Genomic DNA, 12733 nt, shown 5'->3' on the forward strand with positions numbered 1-12733 from the left:
AGAAGAAAGAAAAAGAAAAAAGGAACGAAAATTCCTAATTCTAAAGACATATTAACACAGTTAAACAGTAACTAACCTGACTCTTCCATCGGAAATGTACATGGATGGAAAAAAGTAAACACTGTCCCAACTGTGATGCCTAGTATTAAGTACCTTCAAAGAAGTCAAACCACTTTTGTTTTCCATAGCAGGATGGAAGAAAATAAATAGAAGATCCTGATTCCAACAGTAAAATGTACTTATGCTTTTTACTATATGACAATAAATGGAATCCAACAGGTTGAAAGAGGAAGAAGAGGACACCAGCAAAATCCACAAGGTCCTCACCAGCACTTAAACATACTGGGACCCCTAAAACATTGTCATTGCCCGCTGCTTTCCATTCATTAGCCAAAAATACCAACAATCTCAAAATCACAAAGATTTAAAAATTTGAAACTAGCTTTGGGATTGTTAATCCCTACCTCTGTAAAATCCCTTAGAATCTGGTCTAAAAATAAAACTATGTGTCAAGTGTTCCTCAAGAAAAACTATGTACACTGATTGGAATGTGAAGCAATTAACACACTTTATGAGTGATTTGCCAAAGAGACTTGAGATAGCCTGGGCCAAAACCAATAACAAAGAAACAACACCCACTTGACATTTTCCTTGGTTAAACTGAGATTTTAGGAGCAATTTTAGAAGAAAAGCTAAAAAGCTCTGAAGTTAACCAGGAAAATCAATGAGAGCTACACAAGTATTCTGGGAGAAACGGAGGAACAAAATGATTTAATCACTGTAAAATAAAAGATGAAAACTTTAATACAAAATAAAGCAATTTTTACTCTACTTTTAAGGCAAGAATAAAATACCCCACCATTACTATCATGTCGATGATAGACAAGGCAGTATAGCCCTATACCAGAAATACTAACTAAATTGTAATGCAAACATGTAGTGTTACATTTAGCACCTAGTCAGTTTAGCAAATAGGAATTCTGAACCAATCATACACATAAACACACACACACACACAATACAACAACCTATAATTCTACACAACCTCATCGTAAATAAGCCTATTGTTCCTTGGTCTTCCAATTAATTTAGTCAAGGTGAGCAATTTTTCAACTAGTTTTAAAGAAATGATTTCCATGACCTGTACAATTTGAAAAACAAAAAACCTTTACAAGTTTGATTTTATGGTTTCATAAACCCCCTCCTGTCACACAGTCCACTGCCTTTCAAAAGCAATATTTAAAATTCTCTTCTGCAAGTCAACATTAAGGCATGCTGTTTGGCTAACAAGCTCCTCCCAAGACCAGGATTATTATGTATGGCCTATTATGTTCCTAACATGCAAACAAAAGCATTCCCTCATGTAACATTTTTCTATTTTTAGGCAGGTTACTAACAAAGTTTTATCTGAAATTAGAATGTAGTAGAATCATACATCTACTACTAACAAACTACTTGAAATAGTAATTTAAAGTTATTAATTGTATTTTCCATTTAATAAGTAACCTAGTACTTCTGGAAATTTAACTTCCAAGAAGTTGTTGTTTAATCCTCACAGCAAACCACCTACTTTGGTTTTCACAAATGGCATGTTTTAAACTAAACACAACTAGTTTCAGAGCAGTTGTAATACAATATTTGATGTTTAACCATTCTCCCTTTCACCTTTTAGATCCTTTTCATTACAAATGACCAGCTTAATCTGTTTCCCTGTTTTCTTCTGCTAACCCAAATCCCATAAAATATGTTCTAATGTATTTCACTCAAGCCTACTACTTTGAAGGCTTACACTTTTCAACTACTGACAAAAGTTTTAACAAGGCTAAGCAACCCCACTACAAGTTTTAATCACAAACACCACATACCTAAAAGATAAGCTTTTCCAGCAGAAACACTAACAGGTTTATTTTTCCAAGTATCCAGTGTTCAACGGGGTCAAATGTTTCTCTTGCATTTTAAACAGCTTAGCCCTTAAAGTGATAAGGGTGAAAACAAGACAAAAGTCTCTTAATAATGTTCTTCAGTGGCATGTAATCACAACCCAAGAAAAACTCAGGAACTGCTAGCTAAAGTCTGTTAAGACCATAATAATCACATTACCTTAAGCATTAATCACAACAATAGAGAGATTTGGGGTAAATTATGTTTATAGAGCTAAAGACTTTATAACAAAATTGAAAACCACAGAATCAATGCAAAGAAAGTTTACTAAATATACAACACAATAAATTAAAAATACTTTCAGCTGTTTCAAATAATCTTCCAATTTCTACATGACTGGGGAGTGTGGTTTTTATTGCGAACAGCCATTTAAAAGGCAGTATTAGCAGCATGCGCTACATGCATAAAGTCAACATTTTAGTGAGCAAGCAAAAGGTTAGAAAAATCTTTTACAAAAACACCTACGAATATGAAGTTCAGTTCATTCACCACCGTGTAAGTGCAAAACATCTGACATAAGGCACTTATCAAAAATGTCCTTAAATGGCTTTAACACAGTACATCTTTTCAGTTACTATCAGCTTCAACATCATAAAGGGAGAAATTAGTTATCAGCAAGAAAAAATTAGAATATTCACTTAAAACAATCCAAATTAAATCAACTAGTTCACTGTCTCCAACAAAGATCCTTCACAACTTTTCTTTTAGACCCTCATCTCTCACCACTTCCTTCCTGCACCCCAAACTCATCCCAACTCCTGCATGTCTCTATGCCTTTGTACCAGCGGTTCTTCAGCTTATAATGCTCTCCTCTCCTCACCTGGTAAGCACTTACTCATCAGTCCAAAACTGGCCGCAAAAGTTCCCTCCAGTGTTCAAGCTTCCCCAACTCCCCCAGGCAAAACTAGCTGTTCCAAATTCCCACAACACTCAGTAAGTCCATCCTTATCATAGCGCATTGTTTTCACGCCTTGGTGAGAAGAAAGAAGAGCAGGTTCCCTCCACTCAGCCCACATAGGACGAAGCAGGCAGAAATACTCCACGAACGTGAGCTGAATTCGTCCCTACTTAGATTAAACGACTCTCTAGAAGCCGGTCACATCTCAAGGAGACATAGGGGATCCTAACATTCTTCCCACCAGAGAAATGAATACCAGAGGGCACACCCAGAGCCTGAAATGAGAACAATGAATGAACACAGCCGCCTCTCCTCTCATGATGTTCCAACTCCTCTTTCTGGGCATCGAATAGCTCTGCTGAACCTCTGCAGCTGCAGAACCCAAGCGTCCTGGCGGCTCTCACTTTACACAAAAGACAGCCCTGGATCTTCATTCCAAAGCATCCCAGGGCCAAACCTCAGTATACGCATCCCAAACCTTTCATTAGTAACCCAGAGTCCCGAAACCCAAGGCGAGGCCCCCTATATCTTTGTGATGGGGCACTGACCCACTTCCTCCTCTCGTCCCCGATTCTTCTCGTCCTCCCTATAAGGGTGTCACTTGAGTGACGGACTCTGAGATAAGATGCAAGACTGGGACACCCCCCCCCCCTCCGCGCCCAGAAAGAAAAGGAATTAGTCCACCTGAATGACAACACAGATACAGGGCTATTCTGGGCAGATTTTCCCATTACCAAAATATAAGGAATGTGCACCGAGTACAGGGGTGGCGCTAGCACGTTTCCCCGAAACACAAGGAAATTTGAGTGGGGATGTGGAAACTCGGCTGGCCGGCCATGACACTGGGCTCCAGGGCTCCCGCCCGTCCAGCGCCACCCGGGGTGACAGCGGCCTGGCCCGGGCCCCCACCCGGCAGCTGCCGGGTCGCTCCATCAACGTCGCCCAGGCCCGGACGCTGGAGAACTCTGCCCCTTCAGCCCCGCCGCCCGGATCCCCCCGCAGCCAGGGCCGACCCTGCCGCCTACCTGAAGGAGCCGAACCGCCTCCGTGTCCCGTCGTCCGGCGGCGGCGTCTGATCCGCTCCTCCTCCCCGCGGCGGGTGAGGGAGCGGGAGGCGGTCACATTCGGCGCGTCCCTAGCCCAGGGGACGGGGCCCCGGGCAGTCCCCGCATCGTCGCACCCGCGCTCCGCGCCTCGGGGCACACGCCCCAAAGCCGGGCCAATTGGCCCTCTTCCGGGCCCAAGGAGAGCCGCAGGAAAGCCTTCCTGTCTCAAGCTCGTCCTCTTCTTACTCCCGCCATCTAAGATGGCGGCCCCAACGCCCGCAACGAAGAGGCTCTCGGGCGGCCCCGGCAAATGAGCCCTCCACTCGGTGCTCCTCCTCCCGACCTGCGGCGCCACTGGCTCTCTGCTTCTGCGCGAGCCTGCCGGGCCTCGGCTGCAAACTTGGTTCGGACATCTATCACTCTAGTCTGAACTCTGACCCCGCCCCCCAGGGGGCGGGGCCTCGTGATGTTGCCAGTCGCCATTTCGGATCCGGGGCTGCTGTGGGCCCGGTCCAGGTTGGCGCTCGGTGGGTGATGTTGGCAATTGAGAAGGGCCACCCGGGACTCCCAGAAGGGTCCGGGGCTTACCTGCGAGAGGAACGCCAGCCTGCCAGCATCACAAGGCCCGGAGATAATCAGACTTACCGGAGGACGCACCGTATACTGTGTAAAGCTTTGGCGCTATCCTTAGGCATGTTGGAATTCGAATCGCCACTCAGCTACTTATGTGTTGTATGGGAAAGTCCCTAAATTTTCCTTTTTTTTTTTTTTTTTTAATCTTATTTAAGTAAGTAATCTCTACACCATACGTGGGACTCTTTAAGATCGAGCGTCTCATGCTTTTCTGAGCCAGCCAGTCACCCGACCGTACAAGTTTTCTGAGCCTCACTTTTCTCTCCGTAAATAAGGGGACCTTTTTCCCCATCAGTTTGGCAAAAAGTTAACAAGACTGATAATATTCAGTCTGGTCCAAAGTATATGAAAACCTGTTATGTACCCTAATTCAGGCAGGATTGCTTATGGGGAGGGCAGTTTGGCGTTATCTACTGACACTTTTTATGCGTATATCCCTCGTGCCAGCAGTTCCCCTTTTAGGCACTAATTTTAAAGAAATGTGTACCCATAGCACAAACAGGCATGTGCTAAGACGTTTATTGCCATATTGTTTGCATTAGAGATACCCTGGCAAAGATGTGAGTTAATTAAGTAGAAAACTACAAATAAGCGGTGCTACATCCACAGTATGGGATTTTATCTGTCTTAAAAGATCCCAGTTATGGGCTGGGGTCATGATTCCAGGGTCCTGAGATGGAGCCCCTTGTGGGCTCCCTGCTCAGTGGGGAGTCTGCCTCTACCCCAGCATTTGCGCAGGCTCTCTCTCTCTCTCTCTCTCAAATAAATAAATGAAACCTTTAAAAAAAAAAAAATGAGCAGGATCTATGTGCTAATCCAAGACATATTTTTGTAAGAACATTTTGTATGGTAGGATGCTATTTATTCAAACACAGGCACACAAAACTACCCAATAATGTGCAGCATTCATTTATGTAAATTTTTATGGGAGCCTATTGTGTACCACACATTGTTCTGGTTGTTGGGAAATCTGCATTCAAAAGCCCTGCCTTCTAGAGATGAAAGACCAAAAGAAAGTATAAAATAAATTCAGATAGTAATATGTGCAGTATAGGAAAATGAAGATGAAGCAATATGAGAAAGATAAGACGGCTATGTGAGGACCAACATGCAAATAATTGCAGAGGAAAGACTGGAGGGCATTGAATACAGAAGGTCCATGAGAGTTGTTTTTGGTGGGTTTTTTCTTTTTATAGGAGTAATAACAATAACGTCTACCTCACAGAATTAAATGAGATAAAACATAGGAAGCATTTAGAACAGAGCCTGGGGGTTGAGACTTCAGTACCTGGAATCTGATTGCCTGGTTTCGAATTTAGATTGCCACTTCCTCATTTGTGACTGAGATAAGTCATTTTAACCTCAGTTCCTCAGTTTCTTCATCTGTAAAGAAAACGTGATCATATCCACCTCTTAGAGTTAAAGGATTTAGTGAGTTTAAGATGTAAGGCACTTGGAACAGTTCCTGGCTCGTATTAAACATAGAAATGTTAGCTGTAATTATACCTATCTCTTCTCGTAATATCATTACTACTTAGGATAGAGCAGCACAACCACACTTGCTGACCCCAGGCCATTTCTTCCTTCGGTGGCCCCCAGCTGCCGCACTTTACTTAGGGATTCTGCTTCATTCAAACCTCTCGGCTGACAAGAGTGGCTATTTCATTTAAAAAAAAAAAAAAAAAAAAAAAGCTTATAAAGGTGAAATTCACATAACATAAACTTAACCCTTTTAAAGTGAAAAATTAAGTAGCATTTGATATGTTCACAGTATTGTGCAATCACTTCTAGTTCCAAAATATTTCCCTCAATCCAAAGCAAAACACCTTACCCATTAACCAGTTTCTCCCCATCCCATTTCCACCCAGCCCCTGACAACCACTAAGATGCATTCTATAACTGGGGATTTATCTTTTCTGGATATTTCATATAAATGGAATCATACAACATGTGACTATGTGTGTCTGGTTCTTTTTACTTAGCATGTGTTCAAGGTTCATCCACATGACATGTATCAGTAACTTCTTTTTATGGCTGAATAATACTCCACCATACACAATCGGTTGATAGACATTTGGGCTGTTTCCATCTTTAGGCCATCGTGAATAGTGTTGCTGTGAGCATGCGTATACATGTGGTATTAGAGTACCTATCTTTAAGAGCGCCTGGGCACATCAGGCAGGTTCCCTGCTCCACAGGAAGCCTGCTTCTCCCTCTCCCACTTCCCCTGCTGTGTTCCCTCTCTCACTATCTCTCTCTCTCTCTCTGTCAAATAAATAAACAAAATCTTTTAAAAAAAAGTACCTATCTTCAGTTCTTCCAGGCATATACCTAAGAGTAGAATCGCAGGCATCACCTTGCACCCCACTGGGTTGCATGTCCTCTACTTTAAAAACCTCTGGCTTGGTGCAGGAAAAGTCAAAGAGCTAGAGTTTTTAGAAAAGAGGAATGAGGACAGAAATGAGTCAAATAGTTTGAGGGAAGAATGGACATGCCATGATCTCAGATCAAAGAGAGAAGGGAAAGAATAGGTGTCATTGGTTGGGGGAAGCTAACATGGAAACTTACCCCGGTGTTGGAATGTTCTGTTTAATTTGGGAGGTGAATACATGAGTGAGTGTGTGTGTGTGTGTGTGTGTGTGTGTGTGTGAGAGAGAGAGAGAGAGAGAGAGAGAAATTGATATGTGTTCTTTCTATATATTTGCTACGCCTCAATAAGAAATTCTTTGTAGGGGTGCCTGGATGGCTCAGTGGGTTAAAGCCTCTGCCTTCAGCTCAGGTCATGATCCCAGGGTCCTGGGATCGAGCCCCACATCAGACACTCTGCTCTGCAGGGAGCCTGCTTCCTCCTCCCTCTCTCTCTGCCTGCCTCTCTGCCTACTTGTGATCTCTGTCTGTCAAATAAATAAATAATTTAAAAAAAAAAAAAAAAGAAAGAAATTCTTTGTAAAGATGTACAAGGTCTTTAAGCCTGGCAGAAAGGATGAATTTTTCAGGTAAAAGAAAGGAAAACAAGTGATAGCTACCATTTATGGAAACTTTTCATGTATCTGGCATTTGATACAATCACTGGTACACATTACTACCTGAAACTTCTGATCTTCAAATGAGGAACCCTTCTGAGAAGGTAATTAATCCAAGGACAAAGCTGGGAAGTGATGGAGAAGGGGTTTGAACCTGTTCATTTGTTCATTCATTCAACATTCAGTCAATAAAGATTTCTGTTGTGCTTACCATGAGTCAGCTCCTGTGTTAGCCCTGGATCCATGGCAGTGAATAAGCCAAGGTCTTTGCCCTCAAGGACTTGAAGGTCTGATGGGGGAGGACATGCAGCAAACTGATAAACAAATCAGCATAAGAACTAGGATTATGGTCAATTGACGAAGGGAATGACTAGAGAATGTTAGAATTGGAAGTGGGTGTGCTTTTAGGCTCAGCAGCCATGGAGGGCCTCTCTTAGGGAGTAAGACTTAATTAAGCTGGGCAATGAAGGAGGAAACCAGGAGGAGAGCAGCTGAAATGGCACATAAAGGGCCATGAAGTGGGAAAGGAGTGTGGGCCAGTGTGGTTTAGAGCACAGAGAACAAGGGAGGGTGAAGTGGGAAGAGGACAAAGGATGGAGTCCTATCCAGTCCAACTCCCACAACTTCCATGCCTTTCTATGCCATCCTGCCTCTCCAGTGAGTTTAATTTTAGTTACAGAGCAGTTTAAAGTGTGGGCCTGACTTGGGCTGGGTGCTGGGAGAGACAGAGCCTTGTAAACAAACAGTTACCTCACCTGGTGATCCAAATGTGCTCTAAGGGCGAGCTGACCGGAGTTCTGTGGTACCACACCAGAGGAGGGAGAGAGAGGCTGGTTCTGTCGGAGAAGCCTCCATAGAGGCAACACTTAAGCTGAGTCCTGAAGGAGGAGTCAGAATTTTCCAGACTGAGAAGGGTGGGAGGACAGGGCAGGAGGTGGGAACCATATGACCAAAGGCACTGAGATGTGACTTTACAGATAAGTCTGAGAAACTGCATGCAGTTCTCAGTTGGAGACTGCCTCCCTGAGGCAGAAGAGAATGATGAAGGGGAGGTTGGAGGGGCAAAAGATGTCTCCCCTAGAGTCAATCTCCCTTAAGCCATGAGGCAGTCCTTAACGGGGATGGAGGAGTGGTTAAGGGGCTAGCTACTGGGGTGTCAACCACAATACATCTTGTGGTATCTTAAACAGGAAAGCCTAGAGCAGTCATCTCAGAAACCAAGTCAAAATTAATACCTGGGCTCTCTCAGAAATTACTTGGGGGGACGTACACTGGAACAATCTCTATGGAAGTCAATTTGGCAATATCAAAATTATAAATGTGCATACTTTTTGTCAAAGATTGTCTCCTGGAAATTTATCCTACAGATATACTTGTGTGTGAGATGCTGTATGTACAAGGTATTCCTTGCTACATTGCTTATAATCTAGACAAAGAAATGTCATGTGAAATGTCAGGTGAAAGATGAACTCTCTTATGTACTGATATGGAAAGATAGCCAAGAAATCCCATTAAAGGAAAAAAACAAAAACAAAATTGTGAACTGTGTTGTGTGAACTGTGTGCTACTTTTTGGGGAAAGGAAGAAAAACTTCTGCTTAAATTAAGTCTGAAGGACACACAAAATGCTAACAGTGATCACAGGTGAAGGGGTGGGTGGGAGTTGGGACTATGGAGTATAGGAGGGGAAAAAATAATTTGCACTGCTTTACCTTTAATAATTTTTATTTACATTTTTCCCTTTTTGTTTCTTTTGTTTTCTTTCCTTTTTAATTTAAATTTTTTATATCTTATTTGTATTCATTTTTTCTTAAACTTCTAATAATTTTTAATTGTTGAACCCTGTGAATGTGTTACTCCCTCAAAAATTTAATTAAAAAAATGGGACGCCTGGGTGGCTCAGTTGGTTAAGCAGCTGCCTTCAGCTCAGGTCATGATCCCAGCGTCCTGGGATCGAGTCCCACATCGGGCTCCTTGTTCTGTGGGGAGCCTGCTTCTCCCTCTGCCTCTGCCTGCCACTCTGTCTGCCTGTGCTCGCTCTCTCTCTCTCTGACAAATAAATAAATAAAATCTTTAAAAAAAAAAATTTAATTAAAAAAACAAAACAAAACAAAACAAACAAACAAAAACAGGATTGAAGGTGCAATGCAACGGTCCACACCAGAAACAGAGATTGAGAATGTGGGAATAAGAGACAGAGGGGTCAACAGTCTGTCAACAGTCTGTCCCACAGCCCTCCCACCATCTCCAGTGTTCACATTCCACACAAACTACCTACCCCAGACTCCCAACTCAATGTGACCTTCACCAAGACACTAACCACCCAGGATTCTAAGGGGTAGGCCTCAGGTAATGCCCTCTGGTGCCTGGCCCACCTCTCCAGCCTTCCCAGAACCACACCCTGTTTTCCATGCTAGCCCCTGAGATAGACAGCCCCCAGATAAAAGGCGCCCTGCCTAGGCAGCCCCACACAGCAACTAATGGGGTCCACCTGCCTCTTGGTCATGGCCAACGCACAGCGTTTTCCCATCACCTCCTTGGTTAACCTCTACCTGACTCCTCCCAGCCTCAGACCACACCCAGCCCCAACAGGAGCCCTGAGCCCCTCTTTACTGCCCCCTTTCCAGCAGATTCCTACTGCAGCTATTGGTGGGGAGAACACACATTTCTTTCCTTGATAAACCCAACCATCTCCTCTCCTCTGCACAGAGGGGTAGGCCCTGGGTTCTTATGTCAGAGATCAAATCCCAGCCCTGCCCTCACTGCTGTGATTCTTGGCCTCTCCCTCAGGTGGTGCAGGAGCAGGAAGACTTGCTGTCAGGGGTTATTGGGAGGAAATGAAACAGGAAAGTACAGGCCTTGGTACGCAGTAGGTGCTCAGGGAGCACTCCTCCTCCTCCCTTCCCTCTCCAATGCCTCTCCCTGAGGTACTGCTTTCTGCTCTAACTGGACTAGTCTGCCAATCTTGATGAAGAAAAGTACCAGCACTTTCCTTTTTTTTTTTTTATAAAGATTTTATTTATTTATTTGACAGAGATCACAAGTAGGCTGAGAGACAGGCAGAGAGAGAGGAGGAAGCAGGCTCCCCACTGAGCAGAGAGCCCGATGCGGGGCTTGATCCCAGGACCCCGGGATCATGATCTGAGCTGAAAGCAGAGGCTTTAACCCACTGAGCCACCCAGGCACCCCAGTACCAGCACTTTCAAATGTCCCTTTCCCCCTTCCAGTTACCACCCTGACTCTTTCTTCCCTTTCCCCCTAAATTTTTAGAGCCAAATTTGCCCAAAAATGGTCTAGACTCAGGCTCAATTCTGTCACCCATCCCTCCCTCCGTTAAGCCCCAACAGTCTGCCTTCCATAGCCACCTTCGAAATGCCTCTCCTTCACATCGAAACATCCCTCCAGAAGAGTTTCTCAAGCCTAGGCCTCAGTGCCCTTCATGACATTTGGTAAATGGCATCCTCTTCCTGCTGAAATTCTCTCCTAGTTCACAGGTCTGACTCCTCCAGTCCCAGAAATGGGACTTGTTCTCTTCTCAGGCCTATGGAACCCAGTACAATGGGTGAAGCAGCTCATGCTATTCCCTCTGCTGGAAATGCTCTTCCCTACTTTTTTTTTTTTTTTTTAAGATTTCATTTATTTATTTGTCAGAGAGCAAGTGCGAACACAAGCAGGGGGAGCAGTGTGCAGAGAAAGAGAAACAAGCAGGCTCCCACTGAGAAATGAGCCCAATGCAGGACTCGATCCCAAGACCCCAGGACCATGACCCAAGCCAAAGGCAGATGCTTAACCAACTGAGCCACCCAGGTGTCCTGCTTTTTCCTATTTTTAATCCCAACTCAATGGCCACGTCTCCACGGAGTCTCCTCTAGTAGTTGCAACCTACAATGCTCTGTCCTTTCTCTGAATTTTCATATATCTCCTGCTTTAGCCCACACCTTATTATACAGCCTTTCTTTTTCTCTCTCTCTTTTTTTTAAGATTTTAGTTATTTATTTGAGAGAGAAAGTGAGTAAGAGAGAGCATGAGAGGGTAGAAGGTCAGAGGGAGAAGCAGACTCCCTGCAGAGCTGGGAGCCCCAAGCGGGACTTGATCCCGGGACTCCGGGATCATGACTTGAGCTGAAGGCAGTCACTTAATCGACTGAGCCACCCAGGCGCCCTATACAACCTTTTCTTGATCTCTCATTGCCCCAGCTGGAAGAAAAGGGACGGTCTTTGGAAGCAGACATTGAATTTCCATCTCCTTATTCTATTAGCTGTGTGACTCCAGGCCAGGCAAACAAGCTACTACACATCTGTCTGAGAGATTTTCTTATCTATGAAATGGGGATAATATGCCCACTTCACAAGACTTTGGTGAAGCTGAGATCCTTTTTAAAGCGTTTTGTGGGGGCACATGGGTGGCTCAGACGTTAAGCATCTGCCTTCGGCTCAGGTCATGATCTCAGAGTCCTGGGATCGATCCCCGCATTGGGCTCCCTCCTCGGCAGGAAGCCTGCTTCTCCCTCTTCCTCTCCCACTCCCCCTGCTTTTGTTCCCTCTCTCACTGTGTCTCTCTACCTCAAATAAATAAATAAAATCTTTTAAAAATAAATAAATAAATAAATAAAGCGTTTTGTGTTGGGGAGGGTGCACCTGGCTGGCTTGGGCACCAGTTGGTGGAATGTGTGATGCTTGATCTCAGGGTTGTGAGTTTGAGCCCCATGCCAGGTGTGGAGATTTCTTAAAAATAAAAAACTTAGATAAAAAAAAAAAAAGCATCTTGTGCTGGGGAAAGCCAGGGTGGGCTTCCTGGTCATGAGATCAAAGCTGTAACACAGGGTCCCTGAACTCAGAAGGCCCAGCTCTTGGGGTTTAAGGCTCTGTGGCCACTATTTTGAAATGCATAACTTTTATGTTTGAATTTGTTTTGTTAAGTGAAGTCCAGAGGGACAATGGACCATAGACCCCAGAGGCTTGGAAGCTCTGCTCACAAGTTGTCCTGCCTCCTGCCTCCCTGGGGGTTCTCAGCTGCCTGTTTCCCTTCTGACACTTCCCTTACTCCCCAACCTGAGCCAGGTCCTGCCCAGCCTCACAGCCTCGCTCTCTCCACTCCCACCCAGAAACCTTTGCGGTCCTGTAGCCCAGGGAAGGCCTAGGTACAGGCGAAGGAGAGCGCATGTTTGATCTTGATGTGCTCTCCTCAGGATGT

General features: G+C 44.4%; 1 protein-coding gene across 2 annotated transcripts in view; it reads right to left on the reverse strand.

Annotated features, from left to right (window-relative positions):
• Window positions 1-4149, reverse strand: part of LOC111144322 (Raf-1 proto-oncogene, serine/threonine kinase) — an 84900-nt gene extending 80751 nt beyond the window's left edge. The window contains exon 1 of one of the 2 annotated variants that reach the window (XM_022498564.1): window positions 3865-4149. The gene's annotated coding sequence lies outside the window, so the exon portion shown is untranslated. The remainder of the gene's footprint in view (window positions 1-3864) is intronic. The other variant, XM_022498565.1, reaches the window with a different exon arrangement.
• Between the last annotated feature and the right edge of the window lie 8584 nt (window positions 4150-12733).

This window comes from Enhydra lutris, unplaced genomic scaffold, assembly GCF_002288905.1.
Source record: "Enhydra lutris kenyoni isolate GAN:26980312 unplaced genomic scaffold, ASM228890v2 scaffoldscaffold10, whole genome shotgun sequence".
Classification (NCBI taxonomy): Eukaryota; Metazoa; Chordata; class Mammalia; order Carnivora; family Mustelidae; genus Enhydra; species Enhydra lutris.